Source organism: Lipotes vexillifer, unplaced genomic scaffold (genome assembly GCF_000442215.2).
Source record: "Lipotes vexillifer unplaced genomic scaffold, Lipotes_vexillifer_v1.1 scaffold515, whole genome shotgun sequence".
NCBI lineage: Eukaryota > Metazoa > Chordata > Mammalia > Artiodactyla > Lipotidae > Lipotes > Lipotes vexillifer.
The window spans coordinates 1,127,664-1,141,615 of NW_006772017.1; positions in this window are offsets into that span (position 1 = coordinate 1,127,664).

Genomic DNA, 13,952 nt, shown 5'->3' on the forward strand with positions numbered 1-13,952 from the left:
CTCTTTTAGTATTTTTTTTTTTTTTTTTTTTTTTGCGGTATGCGGGCCTCTCACTGTTGTGGCCTCTCCCATCGTGGAGCACAGGCTCCAGACATGCAGGCTCAGCGGCCATGGCTCACGGGCCTAGCCGCTCCACGGCATGTGGGATCTTTCCGGACCGGGGCACGAACGCGCGTCCCCTGCATCGGCAGGCAGACTCTCAACCACTGCACCACCAGGGAAGCCCTCTATGAACTTTTGACAGTACCCATATCACAATGAAGGTTGAGAGACAGTGGATGAATGAAAATATAGAAGGAGCTTGGCAGACACTTTCTGTTGCTAGGAAGCTGCTCTAAGAATCTCAAGTCACTCATTTTACAATAACATTTTTTATATTTGCTTATGGAGGGAGATCCCTGGTGGCCTAGTGCTTAGGATTCCAGGCTTTCACTGCCATGCCCTGGATTCGATCCCTGGTCAGGGAACTGAGATCCCACAAGCCGCACGGCATAGCCAAAGAAGAAAAAAAAAGTGCTTATGGAAATTGAAGAACAATAATAACTCCCTTTAACTGAATAGCTCCAGTACCTTTACAACATATGGCTTATTTTTTAATGTAGTCTGTTTTTTAGATTTTTGAGGCTCATTTTAGAACATGAAGTTGTTTTTCTTCTCCACATATCGCTGACCTGCATATAGAACATTAGGGAGGGTTGTCAGAGCTTTTTACCACCGCTGAGCTGCGCTTGTTGGCAATGTACAGAGGGCAGTCTCTCTGATGAAGAAACCAGTATGTTGCTACATAGCCTTGGTATCTTTCTGACGTACCAAAGTATTGCAGTGTTTTGCTGGGAAACTGTGAGTAGCGTCAAGTATTGAGGAGGCCAGGGTCATAGGTTTGATCCTCAGGGGAGCCAGGTGGCCTTATTCTGTCTGTGGCCCTAGTAACTCTAATGTCCTTCAATGGTTATGTCCCAGGACACTGAGCAAGTGGCAGTGGAGGCCTGGGCTCCTCTACTGTGAAGGCTGGAGAACAGCTCCCAGCTCTTGTCCCACCATATGTCATCCAGGGCATCTTCTTTGCATTGATCCAGCCATGAACCTAGAGAAAGGAGTGCTAGCCAGGGTGAAGAGACTGGGGTTCTAGTTATGACCAGTGTGATCTCTGGCAAGTCAGTTAACCTCTCTGCACCTCAGTTAACCTCTCTGCACCTCAGTATTTTCATCTGTGCAAAGGAGCACTAGGCTTAGTGATGCCTAATTTCCCTTCTTCTGTTATCATCATTCTCATCATTATATTTTAGTTGGGGCCAAGAGACCACTGGAAGAAATTCTCCTTGGTGGCAAGAACTAATCAGATTGATCGGATTTCCAAACATGCTCAACCTTGACTACTTTCCTCCCAAATCCTTTCATTTCAAATTGTTCTCAATCTTGGCTGCACATAGCATCACCCCAGGAGCTTTCGAAATGCTCAGTGCCCAAACTGCATCCACACCAGAGCAATTACACCAGAATCTCTGAGGCAGGGCCCAGGCACCAGTCCTGAAAGCTCCCCAGTGATTCCAGTGTGCGGCTAAAGATGAGAGGCACTGAGGTGGCCTTCCGTTGGGAGGCCTGGGACAGGGGTCATGTTCAGGCTTCCAGATCGTCTGTGTCCCTCATCCCTCGTGCCTGGTTGCTCTCCCCCTACTCACTGGTGACCTTTAAAAAAGTTAATTCTTTCCCCTTTTTCCCTGCTCTGGCCTGTCATTGAGCTCACCCAGCTGATTGTGGCGCTTATGATTGAGAAGCTCTTCTGACCGCTTCCCTTTCCCCAGAAATTAACGTGATCATTAAGGCTTATAATTTCACTTACCAGTGCTATCAATCAAGGGGCTGCGAAACAGAGTTGAGTGCTTTTGTAATTGGCAGCAGCCTGTGATTCGGAGCAGGGCACCCAGGGGCTGTGAGGAGGCTGGAGGAGGGGAGAGTTGGTGTGCAGGAGGGGCTGTGCCTCCTTGAACTGACTCCCTCAGCTCTTTCTGACTGGCTCCCAGAGGGGCCAGTAAGCTCTGTCATCTGCCCTGAATGTCAAGGCGAGGAAACCAGTTCTTGCTGGCAGCGCTTCAGGCTAACCCTTGCCCATCCCAAGCTCTCTGCAATGGAAAGGAAGGTCTCTTCGGGTTCTGAAGAGAGGAATAGGAAGGACCAGTGGATTCTTTATACACTGGGCAACTCAAGTCTTGTCAGGGAGGGGCAGTGGGTCCAGATTATCTGTAGTTCAGAAGTGAGGTTAAGGCTGTCAAGCCCAAGGGAGTGACACATTCCTCCCTAAACCGCTTGCTTAGAGATACCTTGGAACCCCATAAATAGCAGTTGAGCATGGAGCAATGCATGCTCTGTGCCCCATCCTCCAGCCCAGAGTGACTCCAGGTTTCTTCCTGTATGCTGAGAGCTGGTGATCAGCGTGGCCCTAGGACTACAGCTGTTCTCCCTCCTGGGAGGACTGGGCTGGCTGATGGAGTTTCTAACAAACACAGTGCCTAGTGGAATATCTCATACATACATGGTAGGTGGATTATGGGCCAGAGGTGAAGGGGTAGTTATTTTTATTTCAAGTAAAACATTACAACAATATTAAAAGTGACTTTCTTTTATTAGATAGTAATATAGGAAATTTGTAGGGGAAAATTATATATAATTCCACCTCCCTAACACTATTTTTCTTTTTGCCTATTTTTTCTAGTTCTTACACATGTACCTGTATATTTTAACATAGTTGTACTTGTAATCAGTGAACATATTTTCCGTTCTGATACTACTACTCTTAACATTCTATCACTAACATTTTTTACAGTATCTATGAAACTTCAGAATTCCTTTTGATGTTTTCATAATTCAGATACTTGGCATGTGCCATAATTTACCTCTCATTCAGTTTTGGATAATTATTAACCCAAATGTTTAATAGAGTAAGTTCACATTATATGGAACAACACACATAAGACCTACCCATGTAAAATGTTAAAATGTAGTTTCCTGGTTCCTACCTCCTGAGATTGGGATTCAGCCAGTGTGAGGTGGGGCCGGGGCATCTGCACTCTGACAGTCCCGATGCAGGTGGTGGTCCCACCTCCATAGGCTCAGGCAGGTGAGTGGCATCTCCAAGGTCACACAGCTGCTCTGAACCCAGAAGCTCCCCAGCTTCTGCAACTGAATTTTGCGGTCCATATAAAAGGCCAGTCCCCTGCTTCTCAATATGGAATGTGTCTACTGAGTTAGTGCCTATAACAGGAGCTTACTTTTCTTCTCACTTATCTCCCAGGGCTCCTTCCAAGTGCTTCCCCCTCAGCATTACTGGGGCCCCAGGACTCAATGCGCTTGAGTGCTCCCAGGAAGGGAAAAGAGTCTGGCCAGTGGTGTCATACTTCTTCATAAGAACTAGAGATCTAGTTCCCTGGTAGCCTAGTGGTTAGGATTCCGGGCTTTCACTGCCATGGCCCAGGTTCAATCCCTGATCAGGGAACTGACGTCCCACAGAGATCAAGGATGGAAAACACATTTTCTTTTCTCAACAAATTCTTAGACATCATGACTGCTCCCTTAAAGAAATGTTTTTTCTTTGGTCTTTTAAGCAAATAACTGACACATGCACAACATAGCTGAATCTTAAAACGCTCTGTTGAACAAAAGAATCCAGACAAAAGGAGCACTGGCTCAAGGACACAGCTTGGGATTTGAACCCAAGTCTGGGTGACTTTAAAGCTTACCCCTTTCTACTAGTCCCCAGCCTGCCTCTTGGTTTCTAGTCTGGGCTGTGGGTCTGCTGTTAAGGGAGGCCCTCAGCCAAGTCCCTTCCTGTGTCGGAAAAATGAGAGGCTTGGATTGAATTGCTTCTAAGATTCCTTTCAATTCTAATGTCCTATGATTCTGTAAGTCTAGTTCACTTAAACCATTTACTTATTTGTGAATAGTTAACAGTCACATGATATAAAATTCAAAAGTTCCATAGGGTATGGATACATGTCACAGAGCAGAGGAGACTAAAGAGACATGACAGCTAAATGCAGTGTGGTGTCCTGGATGGGATCCTGTGACAGAAAGAGGATATTAGTAGAAAAGCTGGTAAAAGTCACGTTGGAGTTTAGTTAATAGTAATGTACCATGGCTGGCTTCTTAATTTTGTCAAAAATACTGTGGTCATATAAGATGAGGGGAAACTGAGTGAGGGGGTACATAGGAACTGTTCGTATTATCTTTGCAACTTTTCTGTAAATCTAAAATTATTCCAAAATTAAAAGCTTTTTTTTTTTTAAGAGTTCATATACAGTGAAAGGTTTTCCTCTCAGCTCCATCTACTGGGCACCCAGTCCCCCCAATCAGACAACCAGTGTTGCTTGTTTCTTACATAATCTTTCAGAGATATTCAATGAATAATCAGAGAAAATATCTATATTATATAAATATCATTTCTCAAAACAGAAAGTATGTCTGTGAGATAAATTCCTGGAAGTGGAATTCCTGGGCATATAGTTTTGTTTTGTTTTGTGCTATGCGGGCCTCTCACTGTTGTGGCCTCTCCCATTGCAGAGCACAGGCTCTGGACGCGCAGGCTCAGCGGCCATGGCTCACGGGCCCAGCCGCTCCGCGGCATGTGGGATCTTCCCGGACCGGGACACGAACCCATGTCCCCTGCATCAGCAGGCGGACTCTCAACCACTGCACCACCAGGGAAGCCCTGGGCATACAGTTTTGATAGTTATTGCCAAATTGCCTTCCATAGTGGGTGTGCCATTTATCCTCCTGCCAGACAATGTGTTTGAGGGCCTCTCATTTCACCAACGCAGACTCTTGTCTGAGAGACCAGTTCACGTCAGTTTAAGTCATACTGTCAACTCCCAAAATATTCATGAACAAACCTCTCTAGAATGCTGCCAACAGAACATGGGCCCATTCTGAAGCACGTAGCCAAGGCACGCAGGGTGGCTGCAACGGCCAGAGGCAGCAAGGCTATGAAGAAGTGAGAGCAAATGAATAACATTCCTAATTTCAGTCACTACTGTCCTCAGGAGAGGACATTCACAGAAGGCCATTGTCTCTGCTCCCCAGCACACAAAGGGTCAAGCCTCATAAATTTGCTCATAGTGGGGAAAAAAACCTCAGCAGGTCAAAGTGTTCAGATTACAGGTCCAGGAAAATCCCTTTGCAGAAAGAAGACAGCAAATCCCCAGTGCAGTTGAAAGGACAAAACTTTCTTCACCCTCAGAGACTGTTGAATGAATAAACCAGTTAAACATGGTTTGGATTTACTGAACATGAAAACAACTGGATTAAAGTATAATCTAGCTAGAAAGGAAAGGAAATGTACCGAGAAATCTAAGTAATGACAAAGCTGCAGTGTCTACCTGTGCCAAGCAGGGATGGCCATTCCAGTTTTATAACCAAATATTCTTAAATGTTTAGCTTTCCTTTAGATCAAGATAATGAATCTCTGCTTGCATTGGCCTCTTTGATAACAACACTGGCATCAAGGCAACCATGTGAGCACGAGGGACAATGATGCCCAGGAGGCCGGAGGCCCTGGCTGTCAGGATGGATGTTCTGGCCTGGGCCCTGGCCCTGACTGCCAACAGTCTGTGCAATCCATATAGAAGGCAGCATCGCACAGGCACAGGCTTTAGAATCAGAAAGACCTGGGTTTGTATCCCAATGTCACTTCTTACTGGCTCTGTGACCTTGGACAAATTACTTACACTCTGTCTCAACTCTTCTTTTGGTAAAATGAGGATAACACCCATCCAATAGTGTTGTTCTGAGAATTAAATGAGGTAATAATGTGAAAAGCCCAGGCTGAAACATTAAGTCCTCAGCTGATGGTCGGTCGGTTGGTTGTTTCCCAGTTTCCCTCTCATGCATGCACACCAGAACACTAATACCGAGTGAACCTACCCCACGCCACGCAGACTCAGGCACATCCAAATTACGTTCTATTACAGGAGGGTTCTGAATTTTTCACACTGTAGGCTCCTAACCCTTTTTGTGCCAAAGATCCCTACTCAGATGTTTATAAAAACACGTAGGAGGGGCTTCCCTGGTGGCGCAGTGGTTGAGAATCTGCCTGCCGATGCAGGGGACGCGGGTTTGTTCGCCGGTCCGGGAAGATCCCACATGCTGCGGAGCGGCTGGGCCCGTGAGCCATAGCCGCTGAGCCTGCGTGTCCGGACCCTGTGCTCCGCAACGGGAGAGGCCACAACAGTGAGAGGCCTGCGTACCGCAAAAAAAACCCAACCCCCCCCAAAAAAAACCACATAGGAATACAAAGGAAACCACACTCAACCAATTTGTTGAAATACATTTATCCAAGTATTTTTTTTTAACTTGTAAAAAAATGTGTGCTTTTTAAAAAACACGTTAAATGAGATCTTGGGGTGGGTCTAATCACTATAGTAATTTTCAGATAGTGAAAATATTTCAAGATCTGCAGCAATAAATGTGATATTTGCATTTTTAAATTAATGACAGTCACAAGTTCTGCTTATACTACTACTCTGGTTTGCTACTACATTCATAATGAAAAAAATGCTACATTTCAGTTAGAGAATACTAAAGATACAACTTTTTTCCCATCCAAATTGAGACACCAGGTTAAGAACTCAGGTGTTATAAAATATCACCACCTCTGGCCTCAAGATGACTGATAAAAGGCATTTAGGATTTCCCTGGTGGCGCAGTGGTTAAGAATCCGCCTGCCAACGCAGGGGACATGGGTTCAAGCCCTGGTTCGGGAAGATCCCACATGCTGCAGAGCAACTAAGCCCATGTGCCACAGCTACTGAAGCCTGCATGCCTAGAGCCCGTGCTCCACAATAAGAGAAGCCACAGCAATGAGAAGCCTGCGCATCGCAATGAAAAGTAGCCCCTGCTCACCGTAACTAGAGGAAGCCCACGTACAGCATCAAAGACCCAACGCAGCCAAAAATTTAAAAATTAATTAATTATTTTAAAAAGGCATTTAAAAACTGTCAAACAGGGCTTCCCTGGTGGCGCAGTGGTTGAGAGTCCGCCTGCCGATGCAGGGGACATGGGTTCATGCCCTGGTCCGGGAAGATCCCACATGCCGCGGAGCGGCAAGACCCATGAGCCATGGCCGCTGAGCCTGCACGTCCAGAGCCTGTGCTCTGCAACGGGAGAGGCCACAACAGTGAGAGGCCCACATACCGCAAAAAAAAAAAACAACAACAAAAACTGTCAAACCAGCACTCCTTTATTTTACTCTTCCCTTCTGGCTTCTTTCAAGATTTTCTGTTGGTCTTTGATTTTCTGCAGTTAGAATATGATATGCCTGTGTTGTTTAGTTTTGAATTTATCTTGGTGTTCTCTCAGCTTCCTGGATCTGTGGTTTCTTGTCTTTAATTTTGGAAAGTTCTCAGCCACTAGAACTTCAAATATTTCTTTTACTCTGTTCTCTTTTCTTTCTGGCATTCCAATTACACATGTGTTACACCTTTTGCCATTATCTCAGTTTTTGGAAGTTCCGTTGTTTTTTCTATTGTTTTCCTTGCATTTCAGTTTCGGAAGTTTCTACTGACCTATCTTCAGATGCACTGATTCCTCCCTGTTTTATGCTGAGCCTAGTGGTGAGCCCATGGAAGCCATTCCTCATTTCTATGACAGTGATTTTGATTTCTAGCATTTCCTTTGATTCTTTTTTTTTAAATAAATATTTATTCATTTAATTTTTGGCTGCATTGGGTGTTCGCTGCTACATGCAGGTTTTCTCTAGTTGCTGAGAGCAGGGGCTACTCTTTGTTGCGGTGAGCGGGCTTCTCATTGAGGTGGCTTCTCTTGTTGCGGAGCACAGGCTCTAGGAGTGTGGGCTTCGGTAGTTGTGGCTCGTGGGCTCTACAGCGCAGGCTCAGTAGTTGTGGTGCATGTGCTTAGTTGCTCCGTGGCATGTGGGATCTTCCCGGACCAGGGCTCAAACCCATGTCCCCTGCATTGGCAGGTGGATTCTTACCCACTGCACCATGAGGGAAGCCCTCCTTTGATTCTGAAAGTTTCCATTTCTCTAATTACATTACCCTTCTGTTTTTACACGGTTTTTTTCCATTAAAACTTTTAACATATTAATCAGTTATTTATTTATTTATAAATTTATTTATTTTTGGCTGCATTGGGTCTTCATTGCTGTGCGCAGGCTTTCTCTAGTTGCGGCAAGAGGGGGGCTACTCTTCGTTGCCGTGCGCGGGCTTCTCATTGTGGTGGCTTCTCTTGTTGCAGAGCACGGGCTCTAGGCATGTGCAGGCTTCAGTAGCTGTAGCACATGGGCTCAGTAGTTGTGGCTCGCAGGCTCTACAGAGCAGGCTCAGTAGTTGCTCTGAGGCATGTGGGATCTTCGCAGACCAGGGCTCGAACCCGTGTCCCCTGCATTGGCAGGCGGATTCTTAACCACTGCACCACCAGGGAAGCCCTTGTCTTTTTCTTAACTCTGGGTTTCTCTCCTCCTCAGAGTCTGTCTTGCAGCTTTTGGCTGTAATCCACTATTATACTGGAGCCCTGGTGGTGTGGTGGTAAAGTGGGGGGCAAGGGCACATTCTGTAGTTTCCAGATTAAGTCCCAGTGTTTAGTTGGCCTGTGACCGTCACAGGTGTTTCCCAGGGGTATAGCTTTACCCCCTGTGCCCCTTCCTCCCTTCTCTGGCTGCAGCATTTCCCTGAAGTCTTGACCCCTGTTGACTATGTTTTATTTTTCCTTTAGGTGAGATAGGAAGGCTAGAGGGGCTGGTGTGGGAAGCATGCCCTTCCCCCATCAGGGATAAGGCTCTGGAAGTCTTATCCTGGAGAGTAAGCCTTTGTAATAAAGAAGGTTCTGGTATTTCACACTGATTATTCATCTCCTCTCCCTGCCAGAGACATAGGGGATCTTTCTTGATCTTCACTGTGGGAACCTTGTGGGGTTCCTGGAGATAAAGCCCAGGTACATGTGGGGCCCCTCTAAGACTGTGGTCTCCAGGAGTTACTCTTGTGCTAGAGCACACTCAACCCCCAGCAATTCAGTATCAGTATTACCGTATGTGTGTTCCTTACCAGTTTATGGCTCTAGCAGTTCCTGCTCCAGGTAAACAGGTTTTGACTGAGTCTGGCTAGATAAGCCTCTCTCCAGATTTGGGGGTGGTGATTTGCTCTGCAACATCAATTCACTGATGGGTGGGTCTAAGAAAAGTCATTGATTTTCAGTTTGTCCAGCTTTTCCTTGTTGTAAGGACAAGGGTGCCAACTTTCAAGTTTTTTACACATTGGGGCTGAAACTCAAGTCCGATTTATTTTATTTGGAATGGCTTTTCCCCTCCCTCCACTTGAACTCCTGTGTCTCTTCCATCCTCACATTTGCCATGTCTCCTGTCTGTACTATGTGAGTCTTTTCATGAGTGTCCTAACAAGACTGAGTTTCTTGAGAAAAGGGCCTTTGTTAACCTCTGGTCTATGTTAATGCTTTGCTCATATAAAATGCTTAGTGTTGCTGTTTGATTTTACTGGGTCACTTCCATTTACGGCACTCATTCTAACAGTAAAAAGCATCTGTGGTGAGGCGTTAACCCAGCATCCTCTAAACTTCCTTTTGTGCTTTTAAATGACTTTTCCCGGTCTCAAGGTCCTATTTTCTTAGCAAAGTTGGAATAAGGCAAACTTGATTTACTGTAAATCAAGATTTACAAAAGTAATTTCTCAAGATCTGATAAGTCCTGACTTTTTCTCAATTTCCTGATTTCTTTTTGTAATGACTTAAGTAGCCAGGTTAAGATCAAATCTAACCAAATACCAGGAAATCAAAGGGCCTCCTAGCTAAGTGCCCAAACTTGGCTGTTTCAGAATTACCTGGGAAGCTTAAAAAAAAAAAAATCCTGGACTCAGTCTTAGACGGTAATTGTGGTGCACAGCTAAGTTTAGGAAAATAAGATACTTCTGATCAGCTAGCTCTCCATGCCCCAAAGTGCTTTTTATACCCACTTAAAATCAAACTAAAAAACAAAACAAAATCAATTCATTCATTCACTCATGCTCAGCCTAAAGGACATTGGAAACGTTACTGGAAATTCACCCTTTTGTCCAATCAATAAATTTACTGAGCATTAAGTAAGGGCTGGGTAGGTGCCAAGTCACAGGCCTGGTCCACAAGAAGGAAGTGAACCAAGGTATGGCTTTTAGAGGCAGACATTCTTCCAGTCTAAATCCAGAGCCATCACATCCTGGGTAACCTTGGGCATATTACTTAAGCTTACAGAGCCTCAGTCTTCTCATCTGTAAAGGATAATATTATTTACTTCATAGGGAAGTTCTGTGACAGAGATCACAAAGGAACTATCAAGGAAAACATACTCCATCCTCCTAAAACAGTTTCTAACTTGTTTCCCAGTCCAAACACTTTCATATTGTAATAATCACAGCTAGCACTCACGGAGCAGTTAACCTATAAACGAGGCAGTGTGCTAAGCTACCTGTTCAGCCATACCTCAAACAAATTTTATCTGTAAAGGTTTAGAGGCCAGCAGCCTCCTCCTTTCATTGGCTATATTCACCCAAAACAGGCAAAGCAAGCTGAAACAACAGGAGTGGCCCTTAACAAGAGGGCTGAGTTAAAAAGATGCAGGATATAATAAAAAGGAGATGCTCCCTCATGTCCAGCCCAGAGGTCATCATGACTACTGAGGGTCATGACGGCAGAACCACCGAGCAGGAAACCAAATACCAGATAAACCTATCCAGGAACTGCCATGGGCTTAGTGGTACCATCTGCTGCTGCTACTGCCACATCTGTGATTTCCACTGCCACTGGATAGCTATCATTAATTCTTTACATGTCTCAGGCACTGCTGTTCTGTGGATTTTACATTTGGTCCTCAACAACTATAAATTACTGAAGGCACCAGTGCTGTTGACCCTTTACATCTTGCAGGAGTTGGAACAAGGTGATAACTTACTGAGAGGACCTGGAGCCTGAGACTCTTGCTGCATAACTCACTGCCAATTTAACTTCTATTCTTTTAGGAAGAATCTTAAGGGCTTCTGGAACTTCCTCCTATATCATTAGAGTTAACAGCACCTGCATTTTTACTTCACAGGATTAAAGGTGTTGTTTTAATAAAGACCATGGTTTCGGTTCTCAAAGAGACAACACTGAGGAGTACCTCCTACATTAGGTAAAAACATGTTACCTAGAATAAACAACCTTTCATCTAATTTGAAACCTTCAAGTTTCTAAAAGCAGGCCTGCCCTTAGGAAATTGTAAAGACTAAAAGTAAGCAGGCCAGTACAACCCATCCTAAGCCACACTATTCCCTTGTCTATAAATGATCAAAAGCAAAAGAATTCCACAGTGAGTAGAAACCTTGGCACTGTTGACGTTTTTCTGTTGTGGGAGGTAGTCCCGGGTACAGTGTAGGCAGTTTAGCAGCATCTTTAACCTTCTGCCCACTAGATTCCAGTAGCATCCCCCAGTTGTGATAACCAAAAATGTCTTGCGAGGGGCTTCCCTGCTGGCGCAGTGGTTAAATCCGCCTGCCAATGTAGGGGACACGGGTTCGAGCCCTCGTCTGGGAAGATCCCATATGCCACAGAGCAACTGAGCCCGTGCATCACAACTACTGAGCCTGTGCTCTAGAGCCCGCGAGCCACAACTACTGAGCCCACATGCCACAACTACTGTGCCTGCGCTCTAGAGCCCGCGAGCCACAACTACTGAGCCCACATGCCACAACTACTGTGCCTGCGCTCTAGAGCCCGCGAGCCACAACTACTGAGCCCACATGCCACAACTACTGTGCCTGCGCTCTAGAGCCCGCGAGCCACAACTACTGAGCCCACATGCCACAACTACTGTGCCTGCGCTCTAGAGCCCGCGAGCCACAACTACTGAGCCCACATGCCACAACTACTGTGCCTGCGCTCTAGAGCCCGCGAGCCACAACTACTGAGCCCACATGCCACAACTACTGTGCCTGCGCTCTAGAGCCCGCGAGCCACAACTACTGAGCCCACATGCCACAACTACTGTGCCTGCGCTCTAGAGCCCGCGAGCCACAACTACTGAGCCCACATGCCACAACTACTGTGCCTGCGCTCTAGAGCCCGCGAGCCACAACTACTGAGCCCACATGCCACAACTACTGTGCCTGCGCTCTAGAGCCCGCGAGCCACAACTACTGAGCCCACATGCCACAACTACTGTGCCTGCGCTCTAGAGCCCGCGAGCCACAACTACTGAGCCCACATGCCACAACTACTGTGCCTGCGCTCTAGAGCCCGCGAGCCACAACTACTGAGCCCACATGCCACAACTACTGTGCCTGCGCTCTAGAGCCCGCGAGCCACAACTACTGAGCCCACATGCCACAACTACTGTGCCTGCGCTCTAGAGCCCGCGAGCCACAACTACTGAGCCCACATGCCACAACTACTGTGCCTGCGCTCTAGAGCCCGCGAGCCACAACTACTGAGCCCACATGCCACAACTACTGTGCCTGCGCTCTAGAGCCCGCGAGCCACAACTACTGAGCCCACATGCCACAACTACTGTGCCTGCGCTCTAGAGCCCGCGAGCCACAACTACTGAGCCCACATGCCACAACTACTGTGCCTGCGCTCTAGAGCCCGCGAGCCACAACTACTGAGCCCACATGCCACAACTACTGTGCCTGCGCTCTAGAGCCCGCGAGCCACAACTACTGAGCCCACATGCCACAACTACTGTGCCTGCGCTCTAGAGCCCGCGAGCCACAACTAATGAGCCCGCGTGCCACAACTGCTGAAGCCCGTGCACCTAGAGCCTGTGCTCCACAACAAGAGGAGCCACTGCAGTGAGACGCCCGTGCACCACAACCAAGAGTAGCCCCCGTTCGCCACAACTAGAGAAAGCCTGCCTGCAGCAACAGAGACCCAACACAGTCAAAAGTAAATAAATACATTAAAAAAAAAAAAAATCTTGCGATATTGCCAGATGTTCCCCAGGAGGCAAAATCATGTATGCTTTAGAGGAATTATTGAGTTTAGCAGAACTACCATTACTCTGTTCTGCATACCAAAAACTGACAACCTTTGATTTGACTGCTCTAGCTCACTGAAACACAATTCACAGTTGTTTAGCTCTGTACTTTTATGGAACTGTGACATATTTAAGCAACAGAAGATATTACAGAGCAGCTCTGACTTCTTCCTATGATATCCATCTGCTTGGGGGACATCATAGTTTGGTCAAGGCCTAAGCTGATTTCCTCTCAAACGGACTGACCTTTCTCTACACAGACACTTCTGGAGTGCAAGGGCAAAGTTTCCTTACCTTGGAGTTTAACTCTAGGTCACAATGGGTACCCCGAGCACCAGATGTTGTGCAGATTCAAATTGGAGACCACATTCTGGTCATAAAGGTCTGGCCGCAACATAAGTTAGGCAGCAAGGAGTCACGCATTTGCTGGTTTCTTATTAATAATACAAGTCAGCTAGAACACTGCCCTTCTCCCTTGGTTAAAGAGGAGAAAGCGTGCCACTATCCTAAACCAAACTAAAGAGAAAGCATGAACCTGCTGACTAAGAAAACGGTTATTACAGCCTTGCTAAGTTTAAACAAGTCACTCAGATGAGCTAGGGAAAAAATTCTTCTGAAAAATAGGGGGCATGCTATTGACTTATCTTAAAAGGCCTTTTGAAAAGAATGACTTGAGATTATAGAGCATTTTCCAAATACACAAAGTGCTTCATAACAACTCAGTAAGCTTAAGGAATGCTTTTCCTAGTACATCACTTTTTTTGTTGTGTAAAAGAAAATAGCCCCATTCAAAGGGTAGTAGCATATTTGATATCACCACTGCTTAAAGAGGAATGGAGTTACAGGAATGAGAAAAGTATATAATTAGTAAATAATCCCTCTCAACAAGTGAGTTAAGTAGGAAAGTCTTCTGAAGGGAGAAAAGAAAAGCCAGAAGCAACACAATCAG